We start from the raw sequence: 12,568 nt of genomic DNA on the forward strand, positions 1-12,568 counted from the left end.
TCTATACCAGGCTGTCTGCTGCCTGCCTGTGAGAATCCCTCGGGACAGGTTAAAGGCAAATCAGGGAGCACATAAAATGGCTTGAAGCTATTCCTTCCTGCAGGTCTAGAGAGGGCTAGACTAGACTCCCCGCAGGCACAGGGGATTACAGCTGTAGTAAAACAGATAGGATCATAGGGCTGCTAAGAAACAACTCACATACTTAATGTTATGTACATGTATTTGCCAGAGTGACTCCAAATACAAGTCAAATGTCACAGTTTTACAAGTGCACATGAAATAAGGAACACATGTAGAATGTGCATTTAAGATGGTACACCGTGGCAAAGAATTTAGTTGTACTTTGAAAGACTCTGGCAGATCTTAAAGGTCTTTTCCAACCAAAGTGATTCTATGATCACCAGAGAGAATGCTCAGTTTCAGGTTCCAAGTATTTTAGGTGAGCTGCATGCTGTGAGTGGTGTACTTTTAGTCAGAGGCAAAAGTACCTCTTCCAACCCCCAATAAAGGGCTTCTGGGGTGAGACAGAAGTTGGGGCTTTGAATCACAGATTAGACTTGTGAATTCTGAATGCCATTTAAGTGCTAATCTCTTCCTTTGGATTAGTGCAAACAGTTTATTCCTGCCTTGAAGAACCAGCTCACACCCAGAAGATGGATGTAACCTCAGCCCTTCAGCACATACCACATGCGCACTTGCTGTAGCAGTTGCAAAAGGAAGTGTCCAACCCATGGTGGCTCGTGTCCATGTGAACAGTGCTGTTATTAGCAAAATGGCACTAAAACCATGCCCAGCTTCAGGGTGAGACAATGGAGAGTGGGTGAATCTCCACCTAGGCTGTCTCCTACACACTGGCCAAGCCCAACACTTCTGCTGAGTACATTCTTCATTCGAATCACAGTTTAGTTCAGCTGCTGTAAATGCAGCTGTGACAGTCCAATGGTTTTCTGCTGTGCGTAAACTGGATGCAGATTTGACGCTGGAGCCAGAACTACCACAGTGGGATCACTCTTGCACATAAGGTTGAGCTGCTGACAGTGAACCGCAGTATAACTCCTGCAGGCAGCTCAGCAGCTGCCTTTCACTCCCTCGTAGGGCTTGTTCACCAAGCAAGAGTGTCTCATAAAATGCCTGCGCCTATTTGCAAAGTATGAGCTCTGGCTCATTAACAGTAACTGAAGTGAACAAATATAGCTTAGAGGAGTGAGCATTGCAAGCTCAAGAAGAGTGTAAGAACATGGTAAAATGTGCAAGAAACACGTCCTACTCCTTCCAGTTTTCACAGCAAAAGCAACACAGGTGATAATCTAGCAGTTAGGGCCTGCATTTGCAAACCTGCCCATCCTGTGCCTCAAATCCAGTTGTCCTAGCCCTCATTTGTCAAGTACATTTGCACATACTCAGCACCAATATAAAACAAGTGCAAGGCATCTTATAGAAAGTGTCCAAACAGTTCTAAGAATCAGTGGGTATTTCTGAAAACATCTGTCAATGAGCATTTTTGTCAGGGTATATATATTGAGTAAATGGGATATGATCACAGCTACAATTTCTCAGTACAGGAAATTGCCAGCCACCAACATAATTAGAAACAGTTCATATGATCAAATTAATCATTCAAAAAAGAGCAATTACTGTTAACAGAATAATGGCATGCCTTAAAAAAGAATGAAATTAACCTTTAGGACCGGCATAGTTCCCCTCGCCATTCTGTACTGAGGCAGCAAAGATTAATATATGTGCAAAATAAAACACTGCATTAGCATCTGCTGGAAACAGAAGTAGCATTATCTATCTGGCCTATTCAACCCTGAACAAACTTTATTCTTTGGCACCGGCATAGAGTGGAAATATCAATAGTCGCTTCGCTGCCAAAATGAAAAAAAACAAACCCCTCAAGACTTCCATTGCTGTATAACTTACCACATTGTATTTATCACTGAACAGTAATGGCATGAAGATTAAACATAAGTCAGTAATTTGAAATGCAGTCGAATTAACATTCAAACCTACATTCCAGCTCCGAAAAAGCTGAGTTACACAGAGTTAAGCTTTAGCCTTAACAAGCTCAGATCTAGAAATGCATATCAAACATATTGCAAAAAAGACTGTAGTTTTGCTCTGTAGTGCTAAACATTAATTCTGATTATGAATGTATTTCAGTATTTATACTTCTAAATGAGATTAAGTTTATGTTTATAAACACAGCAACATACTGTGCTATCAATAGATAGAAGAGTTAATGTGTTTTGAATCCTCAAGCTGTGTGTTTCTACATAGATTAGATTTATTTTATTCTGAATGTCAGCAATGTTTAAATTAAGTCATACTGATGTCAAAGATAATTAGAGACATATAGCTTCTATAGATAAATTTATTACTACGCTTAAGTTACTTGTACCAGGCTGGAGCACGTTAGCTGCTCAGAGCTGGTATACAGCTGGTTTTTATCATCTCAACACTGGAAAACAGCAGGGACATGCTCCTTAGTTTTCCTTTCTCCTGGCCTCTGCCTTCCCCTGAAGATGTATCCCATTCCCTCGTGTCTTTGACTTTCCTCATCCTTTTGCTCCCTCAATGACACTTCCCTTCCTTCTGCTCAGCACAAATGATGCAAACAGAACTAGATATTTGTGAGGAAAGTGGTATTTACTCCATTCTTCTCCTAACTGAAAATCTAACAGACCGGTGTGTAACTCCTAGTATGAAAAAGATTCATATTTAACTGTGTATTTTCCATCACATTTACCATTTCTTACTGTGAACCGTATTTAAGGTATAGTTGCACTTAAGATGTCTCTCATTTGGACACAGACTAATTCTGTTTGAAATTCTCTAAGCAGATAATTTTCTTTCCCCAAAGAATCAACATTCAATTAAAAAATACTATTACTCTGTTTTTACATGAGATGACACAAAACACACAAAAAGCCTGACAAGCCTGAACCTTCTCCTTCTCAAGTTAATTTAAAAGTAAAAGCAATTCTAATAGACAATGCTGAATTTTTTAAATAACCCTTTGCAGTGAACTTTGATTCAAATTAATTAGCAAATGTATGTGTAAGTTCTCAAGAACACATTTAATACTATAATTTTAGGATGACTATGCTATATTTAATATAAAATATTTTGAAACGCTGCATTTTTATACTTCATTCATTCTTAATTCTGCATCAGCAGCTTGTTGTCTCCATATTAAACAGGATGCTGCATGGCCAAAGACATGAACACATACATGTCGGTGAAGCTTTTCCTTAACAGTCATGATGACACATGGACTGACGTGCTGAAGGATCGGTGACTTACATAGCTAAGGATAGGTTCAGATGGGGTTCAGGCAGGTTGAAAACACCACTTACTCACTGTTAATCCAAAGGAAGAACGTGGACTGCTGGCCAAATTCAGCACTCAGGTGATGGGTCACCAGCTGACAGGTTGGAGAAAGTAATGGTGATAGGAGGGACCGCTGGGAGGATCTTTCTGTGTCAGTGCTACAACAAAACAGTACAATGAGCAGCATTAACTTTTCCAGTGCATCCACATTTGGAAGTAGAACTACATCTTCAGTGTTTAGCTCTTATAGGTGAAAAAGTCTGTGAAACCAGAAGAACCTACATTTGTAGATTTGATATGGCCTAGTACAGTCCTTACCTAATTAAACACCTGTAGTGCAATAAATGCTGTAAACATGCTGTGCTGCTGTACTAACTTGGGAATATCCAAATAACTCATCAACTGCATTCACGTGACTTCAGTTTAACTCTACTTGTAGTTCTGTTTACACTGCCACCAAGATGATCTGCATTCAGGAAAATATTTACTAAACAGATGATTCTGTAAAATCCTGAAATAAAAATAAAAAGGGATCCAAGAAGGGAATTCAGAAAGCAATTAATCCTTAGGATCCGTATGGGAGAGAAATGGAAACATGAAGCTCCTGCCACAAAGCTCTCCAATGAGATTAAACGTGCACTACAGTTGGCCTTTGCTAGGAGAAAGACAAAGCACGGGGACTGCTAATCTCCATTATTTCTAATGGCAAGAAGTACCCCAAAATGTGCCCCACCCCCCTGTGAACAGGGCTGACAGAACTCTCGGGAGAGAGCTCTGCACTGCTGCATGGAGCAGTGCCACACACGTAGAATTAGCTCCCGAGCTCTGCCTAATGCAGTGAAACTACAGCAACCGCCATGTAGGCCTTTGCCTCTCAGGCACTGTCTGTCCCTGTCGTGGCGACAAGAAAATCTTCCTTCAGCTTCAGAATTTCAGCATCCCCCAACATCTGCCTAAACCAGGGACACTGACTGCCGTTAATGCTGAATAAATGATCTTGGAAGTGTTTAAATTGTAACTTATCTTTCGGCCTAGTAACCGATTGATAGTCTCTAAAATATTTAAGTATTTCCAGAACAATATGCAACCACTGCATTTATTTAAATTCCTTTATTGAGTTGAACAGGCGGGATATTGACCTTTATACTATTTCTTAACACAGTATGTCCATAAAAGTTGAAAATAAGGAGCAATAAAGGTTTAGATACCAAATGAAACAAGAGTCAGTAATAAATGAATAGTATTATCTGGTGTGGCTGTATATCTTCTGGTTTCAACGACCTGTTGGGCTGCCCAAGAAACATCAAGCTGTTAAAAAACATTGGCTAATTCAAAAATCACAAGAAAACATAGTGAAAGAGACTAAAACCTCCTAGAGGTTCAGTCTGGAAATTTGCAACTCCTAGAAACAGATTAGAGGACATGTACTTCAACTCTTCTGGAGCCATCACTCAAGTGTAATGCAGCATGCCTGTTATTTGTCAGCACAAGCTCATTCTGCACTGCCTGTTTATTTATACCATTGGAAGTTAAAACTTTTTGGAACTCAGTTTTCAGAAGAACTGAAGATTCTTTCAAAGAATCGACCTCTTTGTGTACTGCAGTGGAAAAAATTAGGGATTTTAATCCTCACGATACGAGCTCAAGAAAACAGACAGTTCTTTTTGAAATGAAAGAAACCTCCACACGCAGTTTCTGTTTAAAAGGGTCATGACATTGCAGAAGTTTGCACCAGTGTTTATGGACAGTAGAAACTGGTGCCATTCCAGTTAAAGGTGTTAACTCCCAGCATCAGCTTTCCTGGAAATTCACGTGGTGGGGCTATCAGGAGGTAATTACGTGGCTGCAAATCTTAGTAGCAGAGACAAGGCCAGTGATCTATAGAAGTTGAAAGGACTAAGGAAGATTTGTTGTCACCTTGACCATGATAGCAAAATCCTTCCACCTAAATCTCAACTGACACTCCGGCCAGGAGGAGGCAAACGAGAACTGCTTTATCCAGGGGATCTTATGTGTTAGTAATAAGTACAGAATAAAAACCTGTTTCTGTTTTATAAGTCACATGGAGATGAATTTGCATCATTGAGCCTGAACACAGAATTCATTCCCAAGAGAAAGGAAATAACGCATGTGTAGCATGCCAGTTATTGATGACTAACCTGGTTTCTTATGCAAGGTTAGGGTGGGTTTTTTGTGGGGGACACATGACAGGGATGGGGGACAACAAGGTAAGCACCCCTCCATGATTTGTACTTTTAATATATTAGTAGTATTGTTCAATTGTGGAAGAAAAGCACAGCTGTACATGCCCTTATAGCAGAGCAACAGGGTTCACATATTTATGCTTCTGATTATTTGTACTGATAATGGTGCCTCTATTTTTAATTAGAAAACATCTCCCCCCCCACCCCATAAATGCATATAACTCAACTTCAGAAAGGAAGCTGCAAGATGTTGTGACCCTTAATTCCAGTTAACTGTTTTAAAATGTGATGCACTTCTTTAACGCTGTAAATACTGACATTCAGAAGCAAAATCTTGTTGGTCTTACACCTTAAAGATAGTGCCTTCTTTTTTTATTTTATAGGCAGGCTGTAAAACAAGTTAAGGAACCTTTATCACTGCAGGGAGATTTCCCTCTGCCACCTTGAGATTAAGGTTTTAATCAGCCAACGATTAAGTTTTTCATTACTAAGTAATTAACACGAAGTTTGCACTGCTCAACTGTTAACTGCGGTGCTAAGGTGCACCCACCATGAAATACATGGGTAAAACATGGACAAGCTTTAACATATGAAAGCAAATTAAGGATTATGTAAAAAAAAAATAATAAATAAAAGAGCCTTTCTGCGACAGATGGTGTAACTTCACCATTATCCAGCAGGCTGATGCTGGTGTGTTCCCTCCTCCATTGTCATCAGTTTACCTTGCACAGGGGTTGTGTTAAGCCCTTAGCTACCAGGTTAACACAGTCTCACAGTACCAAGGAGCTGTATTCTCGGCCTCACACAGAAAACAGGTTCCCAGAGCTCCACAAGCCCTCGATCAAACCATCCAAACCTTGAAAGCAGTTGGTTGTGACCTGCTTTACGTTATCTGGTGCAACAGTTCATGAGGATATTTGTTCCTGTCGTAACATGACAGGTATTTAACTATTTGGCCTAAAAAAAAAAAACCAAAATAGCTGTGCTTTCAATTGGCAAATTGCAAGCACATGTATGTATTTTGATGCAAGAAAAAAAAACCCTAAACCAGGCCATACTTCCAGAGAGACAGCGCGGGTAATTCGCAGCTAGGCACATTTGGGTTCTTACAACTATCCGACAGGCTCAAAATTGTGTGCAGTTGTGGGGAAAGTCAAAACATTTGGCTTAAATCAAGATGTTCAGCGAGCGCACATGTATGGTCGCTGGGGCCAGCGGGTGAGGAGGGATACATAGCAATATATATTTAAAAAATGCTTTAAAAGTAAACTCATAGAAACGACTAGGTTGATAAAGACCTCAAAGACCATCAAGTGCAACCAAAGATCAAGGACTGCCAAGGCCACCACTAAACCATGTCACTGAGGGCCTGGTCTACATGGTGTTTGAACACTTCCAGGGATGGTGATTCCACCACTTTCCTGGGAAGCCTGCTCCAATACCTGATCACCCTCTCTGTGATTCTAATATCTAATCTAAACCTTCGCTGGCACAGCTTGAGGCCATTACCTCTTGTCCTATCACTTGTTACTGGGGAGAAGAGACCAACCCCACCTCACTACAATCTCCTTTCAGGTAGTGGCAGAGAGCGATCAGGTCCCCCCTGAGCCGTCTCTTCTCCAGACTAAACCCCCTCAGGTCCCTCAGCCGCTCCTCATCACACTTGTGCTCCAGACCCTTCGCCAGCCCTTCTCTGGCCCCGCTCCAGCACCTCAATGTCTCTCTTGTAGCGAGGGACCCATAACTGAACACAGGATTCGAGGTGCAGCCTCACCAGTCCAGGGCGATGCCCGCTTACCTAGCCCTGCTGGCCACATAAGTGCTTTCCACCACCTCAGCGGGCCCTCGACGCGCTCTCACCCACCTGAGGCGGGGGAGGGGGGGAGGGACGCCGCGGTGGCGGCGGGCCGGGCCCCACACAGCTCCCGCCTTCAACCCCACCTAACGTCGTGGCTTATCCCAGCCCGCCCTCCTGTTGCTCCCCGCCGCCGCCGCCGCCGCCGCCGCCGCCGGTCCTGTCACAGGGCGGCCGCGCTCCCGCCCCGCCGCTGAGCGCTGTGTCTGTGGCGCTGCTCGCGGCCGCTGGGCCGCGCGTGCGGGCGGCTCCGTGCGGGGGGATTTGAAACAGCCGCTCCAGGGGCAGCGCAGCGGCGGCGGCCAATCAGCGGCCCGGATTTTTCGCGCTGGTTCTGGCCGGAGGAGGAGGCGGGGCCGCCGCGCAGGACCGCCGGAGCCGCCGCCGCCGCTGCTGGTGCCGTGTCGCTTCAGCTCCCGCCGCCGCCACCGCCGTTCCCCGGCACCGAGCTCCCGCCGCCGCCTCCGCTCGGCTTCTCGGGGCAGAAGGATGCGCTAAGGCACAGGTCAGTAGGCCGGCAGCGCGCCTGGTTCAACCCCCGCCGCCTCCCCGGGGAAGGGAGGAGGCACCCGGGGCACGTTCCCGCAGGCCCCGGGCGGGAGGCGGGAGCGGCGGTGAGGCTCCCTTGGCCCGTGGGGATGCTGCCGCCCCGGCCCCGCGCCTCGCTGTGGTCACTGGGAGCACCCTCCCAGCTTGGGACCGCGGGCCCTGAGCAGCACAGCGCTATGGGGGCCGGGGGTCCCGTCGTGGGGCATCCGTCCCCCCCCGACTCCCCCAGCTCCGGCCGTTCCCCCCGGGGACTCCCCTTCGGCGGGGCTCCGCTTCCCTCAAACTTACCGCCGGCGCCCCGCCACCTCCATCGCGCTGCCCGGGCAGCCGCAGCTCCCGTTTCCCCCTTCCCCGGAGGAGGGTTTTTTTGTTCGCTCCCCCCCTGTCCCCGTCCCTTCCCTCCTCCCACCCCGCTACCTGGCCCTGGCTGAGGGGCCGCGGGTCCCCCGGCCACCCCCACCGCCCCCCCTACGGCGGCTGCCGCAGGATTCCTGCTGCTGGCTGGGCCTGACTCTTGGGTGGCGGAGGAGCGGAAAGGAGCGATGCCGAGCCCGAGTCCCGGCTGTTGCAGCTTCATCCTTTCCCCCCCTGCCCTCCTCCTCCTCCTTGGCGCTGCGGGAGGTCGGGGCAACATAAAGGGGTAATGGAGAGGTGCCCACCCGTCCCACCTCCCTTCCCCAGGGAAGGGGGGATCAATCAGTGCAAATCAGAAAGAAAACCCGAGGCGGGGGGGGGAGAGAGAGGAGGAAAGGAAAAAAGCCTCCCCCAGGGTTTAAACCGCCTCCTGAAGGGGTGGGGTGGCTGCAAATGTCCCCCCCGTGGCGGTGAGCGTGTGGGGAGGTGGAGGCTGCTCCTGCCCCTTCCCTCCGGGTAGGACTGGGATTGTACGGCAGCAGGAGTGAATGTAACTCTGGAAATGTATGGAGGGGGAAGCCATGTTTGATTTATTCCTCCACTAAACACTGGTGTGATGATCCTTCTACTTACACCCTTCTGCAGTCCATCCTGGACCTGTTCGGGAGGAGAGCCTTGTTAGGAAAACGGAAAGAAAACATTCCTGCGAAGGCGTGCGGGCTTGTTGGCTCAATCTCCCATTAAGTATAAGAGGATAGGGCTCTTGTAACTTGAATTGATATTTGTGTGGTAAAAGAGCCTGGGGAACTTGTATTCCCAAGGCCATAGTTACAGCTCATCCGCTGTGGCTTTACCGCTCTGGGGGTGGAGAAGGGAATTTGCCATACTTCTTGAACATATTTATACTTTGCCTTTTGGGTTTGGTGGTTGTTTTGTTTTAAATATGTCGTCTGAAAGGAGGAGTAAATACTAGTAGAAGTACAGAGAGTGTAAACACCGTATTTAAATAGATTTCAGAGAAAATTGGCCTAACAGCCATTAAACAGGCAGGAGGCTGGTATCAATCATTGCCCGCGTATTTTGTGTGCGTGAATAGTTTCTTATTGGCATTTGCATTAAGATTGGCTTATAATGATCCTTAAATTTAGGAGTTAGTGCTGCCCACACCAGGTAAACTAAATGGGGTCTGCTTTAAAAAAAAACCCAAAACAACAAGGAGGATCCGTTTGGCATTTAGCCTTTTCAGATATCTAAGGAAGGTAACTATAAACACACTAGGGTGGCAGTGAAGTTTGTAATAGATTTTGCAGAGTCCTTGCTGGTGGTTTATGCAGACATATATGTGTACTAGAATTCCTTAAACGTGGAATGTGTGGCTCAAGCTGCAAGAATAACCTGGTTCTCCACCAAAATGTTCGTACATTTGTAGAATTTCTGTCAATTTATCACTGAAGCTCTTATTTGCTTGTTTTGCTGTGGGAATTCTGCTCGGGAAATGCAGCGTATCAACCTTAATAAACTCCTCAATTTCACAGTGTGGTATTTGACTATTTGATGTAATGATTGAATAAAACCACTGTTTTGCAGGACTATTCAGGGCTCTGTACTTACAGTATATGCAATTTTTGGTTGTTTTAGTAAACATCTATATCCCATGTATTAAGACATAGTGGGATTTTCATCTTGTATGCAGCCATCAGAAAATATGACAGTTTTGTTCAGTATTTGAATATCAAAGCTCTGGATATTCATGGAGACTAGACGGTTAGTTCTTGTGAAGGTTATAGGAGTGTCCACCCTCATACATGGAAAAATTCAGATGTTAAGAGTATTGTAAAACCTACTGATTTATCAAATATTATTGGAAAATGTCAGAAGAAACTGGGTCATTATGCTTTAAGGGTGTAGATTTAAAGTAGTTTAGGAAATCGAAATTAAATGTAAAATATATTTCCTTCTAGTTCAATATGAATTCACCAAATGGCTAGTAAGAATCAAAAAAATAGTGTTTTAATATCTGTAGGGCTACGTGCTTTTCCTGAAGCCAGCGGTTGCTTTCCAGATGAGACTATTGCATTTAAATTACTGCCTGCGTGCAATAGACTGGATATTACAACAAAACCAACCCCAGTTCCTTTTAGACTGGAAGCAGAAATTATCGTTGTTTGCTTTCTAATAAATATTTGGCTGGTGAAATTGATGCGTATGGGTATAGATACATATATATGTGTGTATATGTATTTATTTATATATCTACACATGAGTTTGTGTCCAAATCATTGTGCTAACAAAATAGCCAAGGAATGGCAAGAAGGAATTGTTTTTCAGTGTCCTATTGTTCGCGGCCCATTCACCTCTCACTTTTGCACTGAGCCTGCTTTTTGTTCCACCGGTGTCACTGTGTTTCCCTCGCGAGGCCTTATTTCTACAGACTGATAAATGCAGCTCTTTCCTTGTGGTCCATCAAAGCCTATTGACTGCTTCAGGGCTCCATGCCTTTATAAAGGTTCACCTGCTCTGGTCAGATTACTGGATCAAGGATGTAGTTTATGAAGAGCAGAAGATACAAGCACAATTCTTGCAGCATTTTGGTCACCTCTGGTCATTCCTGCTTACATACCTACAAGACATCTGTTAGGTTTTAAGCATAGGCGGTGGCTGAATGCATGAAAATGGCAAGTGTTTTCTGTGTAGAACAAGGTAAAGAACCTAGCCTTTTTTTGGGAGGGGGGGGAATTTTCACTTCGTGAGAGCGCTGTGCTGCACAGTGGGAAGCATCCACTGAGTGGTATCGCTGAAAACAGCAGATACCCTAACATTCAGTTATCCAACACCGATACAGAATTGCTTGGTGGGACTAGTAATAATGCAGTGGGTGATGGACCTGGTATAATTCTCTAATCTAGCTTTTGGAGGAGGGAAGAATGGAGATACTGAAGTGGATCTAAGTGGGTAAGTCCACATTTCTAAGAAGCATCGTTTTCCAGTTAGGATGTAGCTTTGAGAAATGTCTTCACCGAGGATGTGCTGGAATCTTGGTAGTGTAAACGAGAAGGCGGAGATGGAATATGGCACCAGGGTAAGCGATCAGGTAGTAAAGTGGAGAGAGAAAACAATTTCCCATCAGAGCTTGGCATGCGAGTCCAAATTCCCTTTGGTGCATAATTGTGGAGGACTTAAGGGGTGGGTGAGGAGAGCCTTGTTGGCTTGCCAGTAACCACCCTGCAGCTTGTAAATTCGTGGAGCTGGTGGAATGGGTCAGTTAGCTATTTTATAAAATTAATGGTTACTTGGAAGGTTTTGATTCTGAGAACGCTTCTGAATCATCACCTTCAAACCATCTTCTCTATGACCTGCACTCATTGGAGGTCATAAGACAGTTGTATAAATGTATTACTTTTTTCCTTTCGGTTTATAATGACAGAATTATGAAAGCGATGTATCGAATGCTATTTTTCATGTTTTTATAAAGTTGATGGTGAGTTGTTTTAGATTTCCTGCATCAGCAGGAAGGGAAGTTTTTGGAATGTGTTATGAGGGAAACTTAGACCATAATCTCTTCTGCTGCCCTTCTAGTGAATAGCAAGCTACAAAAATACGCAAGGTTCTGGAGAACAGATCGTATATGCTAATACCTTGTGTATGGTGATGATAGGTTAATGCATAGTCCATTATGCATTACTTTGCTCACCAGAAACTCTAAACTTTAGCACCAGGTAATCTATTGACTCTCTGGTACGTTTGAGAAGCTGCTTCCATCTGAAGCATATAATAGGTTACACCATGATATGATTTCTTTAAAACACATTTTGTGTGCGGTAAACAAATACCTGTTAATGATTTAACCAAAAGCAAGGTTTCTGCTATCCCTTTTGCTAGTGTTGAGAAATAATACCATTACATGGAAATTGTTGTGATAGTACAACGGTGTGATGAGGTACATGTGGAAAGAAGATGTTGGAAAATCTTTTTGAGTGTTTCATAGAAGTCAAATTGGTAAGAACGGAAAAGTGAAGCAGTAGTCCATACACACCTCGGAGTATTCTTACACTGGGCAAAGTTGCGTTGCCCTGGGGCACCACTGATGTGGGTTCTCGTATTTGACATAATTTAAAACTAATAAAACATATAAGTAGCTTAAAGCATGTGTTAAATTGGAAGGGTTACTCAACAGGTGATGGCTCAGGTTCTAGTTTTGTACCAATCCTTTTACCTTGTCCTATTTTTATCTTAGTGCAAGATAGCAATTTGATCTTGTTTTGAACTTTGATAT

General features: G+C 44.3%; 1 protein-coding gene across 4 annotated transcripts in view; it reads left to right on the plus strand.

The window, feature by feature from the left end:
* The first annotated feature begins 7,722 nt into the window (after positions 1-7,722).
* NSD2 (nuclear receptor binding SET domain protein 2) overlaps positions 7,723-12,568 on the plus strand; it is a 75,378-nt gene continuing 70,532 nt past the window's right edge. For 3 of the 4 annotated variants that reach the window (XM_030492816.2, XM_030492819.2, XM_030492820.2), the window contains exon 1: positions 7,723-7,897. The gene's annotated coding sequence lies outside the window, so the exon portion shown is untranslated. The remainder of the gene's footprint in view (positions 7,898-12,568) is intronic. The other variant, XM_030492817.1, reaches the window with a different exon arrangement.

This window comes from Strigops habroptila, chromosome 7, assembly GCF_004027225.2.
Source record: "Strigops habroptila isolate Jane chromosome 7, bStrHab1.2.pri, whole genome shotgun sequence".
Taxonomy (NCBI): Eukaryota; Metazoa; Chordata; class Aves; order Psittaciformes; family Psittacidae; genus Strigops; species Strigops habroptila.